General features: G+C 39.0%; 1 protein-coding gene and 1 pseudogene across 2 annotated transcripts in view; one reads left to right on the top strand and one right to left on the bottom strand.

Annotated features, from left to right (window-relative positions):
• The first annotated feature begins 205 nt into the window (after positions 1–205).
• Positions 206–6,943, top strand: part of LOC109895759 (uncharacterized) — a 38,910-nt gene continuing 32,172 nt past the window's right edge. Inside the window, exon 1 of the mRNA XM_031830235.1 lies at positions 206–292. The gene's annotated coding sequence lies outside the window, so the exon portion shown is untranslated. The remainder of the gene's footprint in view (positions 293–6,943) is intronic.
• LOC109895760 (cofilin-1 pseudogene) lies at positions 1,493–2,178 on the bottom strand (annotated as a pseudogene). The gene has a single exon (XR_004210799.1). The product of XR_004210799.1 is annotated as a cofilin-1 pseudogene (transcript).

Below are 6,943 nucleotides of genomic sequence, written 5' to 3'. Positions count from 1 at the left end.
TTATCCACAATGTCTGTGAATCATATACTGTACACTTGTTGGTAAAGTTTGTTGTTTGTTACTATGACGATACTGAAACTTACCCCCTCACCAACCACAAACAAATCCTGCGACTTAGCTCATTGTGCCCGTGGCAACAGTAAAGTGGGCTGTGTCAGCCCTGTAAATCCCTGGGTGTGGATAAAGACTAAGAGAAACACATGAGAAAATGGGCTGACAATCAGAACACCACAGAAACATTCCCTCAAAGTCTATGATGGTGGTCAAAATCTTGGACATCTTCGGAGAGCAGGTAAGAATGGTTTGGAAAACGTTATTGTTGTGGGGGGAATGTTGGAAGGCTCTGTGTTAGAAATTGCCCCTAAAGGCTTGTGTGAGAAACACCCACATATGGTTTCTCTTAGATTGTTGACAGAGACGCTTCTTTCCCAATGCACTAAAACAATATATAAGTACTGAATCCATTCCAGAATGACAAGCCTTCTTTTTTCGTAATAATGTCTTGGGTGGGAAATTTGGTTACAAAAAAAGCAGACGTTCAAAGGATTTGGGAGATGAATTGGTCACGGGTCAAACTGTACCTATTGCATTGAGATATTCCCACATAGTTAGATTGACACCAGTCCTCTAATCAAAATGACAATCCAGTTCCATCCACTGTGATCCTCTAATCAGGGCCTGTTCTGTAAACTCCACTCACAACTGGTTGTGATCATCACTGAAACCGCAGCCAAACATTTACTCTTCTGCTGTAATAGGCCTGATTACTGCCCACTGTCATTCTCACAAACAAAAAAGAAAGACAAATAGACATAGTAGACGACTGTTTATAGTACAGCTTCCAGTGACAGGATCATTGTATACTTAAATGTATATGCATATAAATGTGTCAACTGATCTGTGATATGTCAGTGTTGGATTGTTTCTATTGTGATATCAGATTGATGTGTGTGTTTGTTATGCTGGGTGTACTGTATGTGTCTGTGGTGGTGGGGTAACTTTTATTACGCTTTCTTGGCCTGAGCTCACTTCTAAAAGTGTTGTCAATCTCAAAGTGACCTCGCTAGCATGAGGACCAAGTATTTTTCCGCAAAATGGGTACTGTTTAAGACATTGTTGTGTAAATCTACTTTATTGCCTCTGCAAACCTAAAAAGGCAAACATTTTCCTGATGTTTTTTTTATACATTTTTACATTTACTGTTTATTGAAGTTTCATAACCATTATTCAATCATATGAAATTCCTTGGTACCTGACAGGACTAAATGGTGAGGGTGTGAGGGGAAATGTGTGCAGAAAACAAACGTTACTTTCATGGCATGATACCCTAATGAAAGACTAATGATGATTCACTCAATTTCCCTGATTGCCCGCGCTCCTGCTGCTGTTTCCTAAACTCAATGTTCAATAAGTCCATTAAAAATAAATCACCACGTAGCTATGCATCTGCAATCATCATCATCAGAAGAGGAAGAGGAAAGCCGTTACAATACCCTCCACCCCATCTTATTTGTACTCTAAACCCCCCTCACCCAATTCCTTCTCATTCTTGAATGAACAGCCATACCCCCGGGACTTAAATTCTGTTTTTTTCTTTCCCTGTAGGCCTCAGTTGACAGAGAGTGGATTTATACAGGCCCACCTTCAAGGGTGACCACTGATGAGCCTCCAAGCTTATCTGCTAAGGTGCACCGATCTTTGATGTCCTCCAAACCGTTAACTTGCCATTCATGCTCGAAACCTGTGAATTTCTTCTTAATGGCATCCTTTGAGCTGGCATAGATCATTTTGCTCTACAGTGGAGCACCTTCTGGGGCCCAGAAGATGAAGACAAGGTCATCCTTCTTGGTCTCCTTGGTCTCATAGGTTGCGTCAAAGACGGCGTAGCGACAGTCGTCGGCAGGCAGCATCTTGACAAAGTGCAGGAAAGGGTCTGCGATGGTGGTACCCACATCACCGGTCAGAATCTCTTTACCTGCTTCAAGGATAATGTTATTCTTGTCCTCGCTCAGACAGAACAGCACTGCCTTCTTCCTCTTCTTCTTCTCATCCTCGTTCGCCTGGGCCTTACGGACCTTCATCACATTGAAGACTGTAATAACTTCATCAGTCACTGTCACCCCAGAGGCCATGGTTGGGTCTTTTGTGTATCAGCGTCTGAGTCGAAAATTTAATGTTTGTTCTTCTTGTTGAGCTCACACTAGACCGGGGCTGCGACCTTCTACCTAATAGACCCTTTTCCAGTACACAACACACTGACGCCAAACACCTATGCGCGTGACTATTGGCAGCAGTAAAAAGCCATCGCCATCTGCGCCCATTCAACATAGCCTAGATTTAATTTTTTATTACTTCTAAACAAAATAACTTTTTGGGGTTCTCATACGCTTACAATGATGTTTTGATTATTGCTTGAACATACGCTTACAATGATGTTTTGATTATTGCTTGAACATACACTTACAATGATGTTTTGATTATTGCTTGAACATACACTTACAATGATGTTTTGATTATTGCTTGAACATACACTTACAATGATGTTTTGATTATTGCTTGAACATACACTTACAATGATGTTTTGATTATTGCTTGAGATAAGATTATATTTAGTTGTGATTTTTGCTAAATAACTATTTTGGATGCAACAGCTGTTAGCTTGAAGCTCATTGATATGGGCTGTAGCAAAAGCTAGCCAAAGAGCCATTTTACTGGTTGAAGGGGAAGTGTTTTTTAAAGTTTAATGCAGTTGATTTGCAATGATGACACAAGCATTATGTTGAGCAGGACTTTCATACGAGCCTTAAAATCCAATTATAATCCAAAAGTAGTGTGAAATGAACTCATAAGCAACATGTAAATATTGTTTATTTGTTTTGCTGCCGTACTATAAGAACTGCCCCTTGTTCTGCAACCAACTTGCGCACAACGCCCTTGTGTGGCAATGTTTGCAAACACAGAAAGGGGTATATAGGTCGTTATCCATAGAATTAGCAATTCGACTACTAGAATGATCCTGAACCTTCTTATTATGGTCCAAAGGTCAGCAATCTTGGTCAACCATGATTTGCCAGTGCTGTGATAACATATTATCTGTGTTCGAATACCCATACTAACATACTGTATACTACATACTTAATGAGTATATACTACATACTATTAGTTCATTTTAGTATACTGTAAACAAACGGTAACCTTTCAGTTGAGCGTACTAGCGCTTCGCCTGTCTACTGTAAGTTGATGCTGTTGTCATGCAGCCTCTTGCTAGCTTGTTAGCATAACCATTGACTGGCTAGACAATTTATGATTTCAGGTGTGTTTGTAAATTCAATCTGGAATGCCAGAGTGTGTTCATAAATCCAGATCGTTGTCAGATTGTCCGTTGTGCTTCGCGCTCATAGTGTCCAGAACACACATTGGAAGCTCTGGCCAAAGTGTAGGGTGGATCCGAGCGTTCTGACTTCACAACGGCAGTCAAGCACCCAAGATAACTGGCTAACGTTGGCTAGCTTGCTAGCTACTCCCAGACACAAATGAGAGAACACATCACTCTGATCATTTTACTCGCTCTAGCAGAGTTGGTTAGGCTGTCTTCATGTTATCCAGAGCGTTTGTGACCGTAACTGTGCTGCTGGCAACAATTTAATGATGCTTTTTGTGCCACTGCTTTTTTGCCGATGTTTACTGGCACCGGCCGTTGAGCGTTCGTAAATTCATCAGTTATTCTGCACTCTGGCACACTCTGAAATCGGAGTAGATAGCAGGAATTAACAATATCCATTGAGAATGCACAACGACTACACTACTTAGCTAAGAATGACGTGAATAATCAAGTCAATAAATGTTGGGTAGTTAGTTAAATAACATATGGTTAATATACTGCCTGGCAAGTTCGATGTATTATTAGCCAACTAACATTAGGTAGCTAGCTAACATACCGGTACATACTGCTGTAATGATATGCTATGCGGTTTGTAAGGATAGCGTAGCTAACACATTGTCAGCCAACATAATGTGTAACGTAACTTATTGGAAAAGTCATTACTTAATTACATTGCTCAACATTTTCTTAACATTTGTCATATTTAGTTAAAGCAATGAATTTGTATCTGCTCTCTTTGGACTCTGCATATTTTCTGCCATTTTCTTCAAATCTGAAAACGTTATGGAGCCACGCCCATTTTCTGATGAATTGCATTATGGGCCCTAAAAGTACGGAAATAGTGTTCACTGCTTGTATACTTCGTATTTTGGTGAATTTAGTACGACATCTGCGAACTTTTGCCATAATAACTATATCCATACTCTGACCAATAAGCATGCTACATACTCAATTTACGTCACAAATAGTATGGTTAATGCAGTTAGTATGAGTATTCAAACACAGCTAACGTGTAAAATAATTAATGTGAAGAATTGATCGCAATATCCATTCAAACAATGCTGTCAATCCACAGCCATACACTGGATGAAATCATTTGATGATAGGACATTTATGGTCTGTTTACATATCTTTTAGAGGCTATTTATACAGAACATTTGTATAAAACCCGTATAAACTGTATTTATAATTATCTGACAATATTTTAAGGTGTCTATTATTCCATTACACAATTTCTGACATTGCACGTTTATTTTCCTGCATAACTAAAAGCAGGAAATGTATCACCTATGCCTCTACTGCCATTCATTCCAATTAAACTGGTTTTGGATTTCTCCCTGACCAAGATGGCTTCCATTTTGGCCCCATTATGGAACTTTGAGGGTTTATGACACAGCCCCTCCAGTAATTTAATAGGATCTCTATGTCACTATCAATAAACATCATAATAAGGTGCAGAGTGTTTGTTTTGCCTGCTGGGGGGCAAGGAGACCCTCAGCTCCGCTTAAACTATTGACAACTGCGTGCTGTTTACAAGGCATTTTTAAATAAAAGTTAACTATTTGGTTGTGATGCCTCGTTCATGTGCTAGTCGGGAACAAGGACATTTCCGACTTGCTAACTGGTTGTAGTCATACACGTGCCACATTCAACGGATCTGCAAGTCGGACGTTTCTGAGTTTCCTAGTTCCGACTAGAATGTGAATGTGGCATACAATCATCACCTCTTGAAAATTATAGTCAGAACTACACATTTCGATTATTCCATGCAAAAAAATTGCTTAATGCCAGGGCTTTTATGAGATGTTTGATTTAATTTTCAATTGCATTAATGTCAGCAGGGATGGGTGGGTTACTTTCTAAATGTAATCCATTACAGTTACTAGTTACCTGTCCACAATTGTTATCAGTAACATAACTTTTGGAATCCCCAAACTCAGCAACGTAATCTGATTACATTCAATTACCTTTAGATTACTTTCCCCTGTATGTTACCAATTGAACCACATCTATTGCAGGATAAATCAATGTTAAAGTTTACATAGGTGGCCATATATGGATGTTACATCTAACCCATCGCTTTCTACTACATATAATAATACAATTCAATTATATCTTTACATTAAAAACCAAAGTCTATCAGAATTCCAGTCATTCCAATAAATGTTACACCTTGGTCTTCAAAAAAAGGACTTGGAAATATGGAAGTATAGATTAGCCAAATTGATTTACCTGAGCATATCCCCGAAACTATTAGCCAGCCTTACTCTGTTGTTTATGATTTTGTTGTCATGGAGGATTTGAATTGGGGGAAAAATGCTGCGCTCATTGAATGGTATGCTTTGAGCACGAGTGAAAAGTCCTTTTTACATGTGAAAAATGAATTCCATATGCTGCATTTGCTATAGGCATATTGTTTAACTTTTTGTTGGTAGAAGCTTTGATATCTTAATAATATGCAGCTGTTTAAAGGGCAAATCCACAGATGAAACAATAACAAAATGGACGCCCCACCTCTGTTTTAGTAAAAAGCTGAGGGAGGTGCCTGGAGAAATGTAACCACTCTCAGATTAATAGACAGAGCTATGGATGCAAGGACTGGCCATCGATGATATAACAATTATTGTTTTAACTATGTTATGAGGCTATACAGTGTTTGTTTACATTTATAATGTTTACAAACATTGGAGAAAAACAAGCTTATATTTTGGGTTCTCATGGAGTGTGACAGTTGAACTAAGCTCATGAGGCATTTATAAGTTATATTCTTCAAGAATCAATGGATATATACAGTTGAAGTCGAAAGTTTACCTACACTTAGGTTGGAGTCATTAAAACTCATTTTCAACCACTCCACAAATTTCTTGTTAACAAACTATAGTTTTGGAAAGTCGGTTAGGACATCTACTTTGTGCATGACACAAGTCATTTTTCCAACAATTGTTTACAGACAGATTATTTCACTTATAATTCACTGTATCATAATTCCAGTGTGTCAGAAGTTTACATACACTAAGTTGACTGTGCTTTAAACAGCTTGGAAGATTTCAGAAAATGATGTCATGGCTTTAGAAGCTTCTGATAGGCTAATTGACATCATTTGAGTCAATTGGAGGTGTATTTCAAGGCCTACCTTCAAGCTCAGTGCCTCTTTGCTTGACATCATGGGAAAATCAAAAGAAATCAGCCAAGACCTCAGGAAGATCCTTGTAGACCTCCACAAGTTTGGTTCATCCTTGGGAGCAATTTCCAAATGCCTGAAGGTACCACGTTCACCTGTACAAACAATAGTACGCAAGTATAAACACCATGGGACCACGAAGCCATCATACCGCTCAGGAAGAAGACACGTTCTGTCTCCTAGAGATGAACGTACTTTGGTGTGAAAAGTGCAAATCAATCCCAGAACAACAGCAAAGGACCTTGTGAAGATGCTGGAGGAAACAGGTACAAAAGTATCTATATCCACAGTAAAACGAGTCCTATATCGACATAACCTGAAAGGCCACTCAGCAAGGAAGTAGCCACTGCTCCAAAACCACAATAAAAAGGCTAGACTAT

The sequence above is a fragment of the Oncorhynchus kisutch genome, linkage group LG8, assembly GCF_002021735.2.
Source record: "Oncorhynchus kisutch isolate 150728-3 linkage group LG8, Okis_V2, whole genome shotgun sequence".
In the NCBI taxonomy this organism is placed as follows: Eukaryota; Metazoa; Chordata; class Actinopteri; order Salmoniformes; family Salmonidae; genus Oncorhynchus; species Oncorhynchus kisutch.
This window is presented reverse-complemented; position numbering and strand designations above follow the sequence as displayed.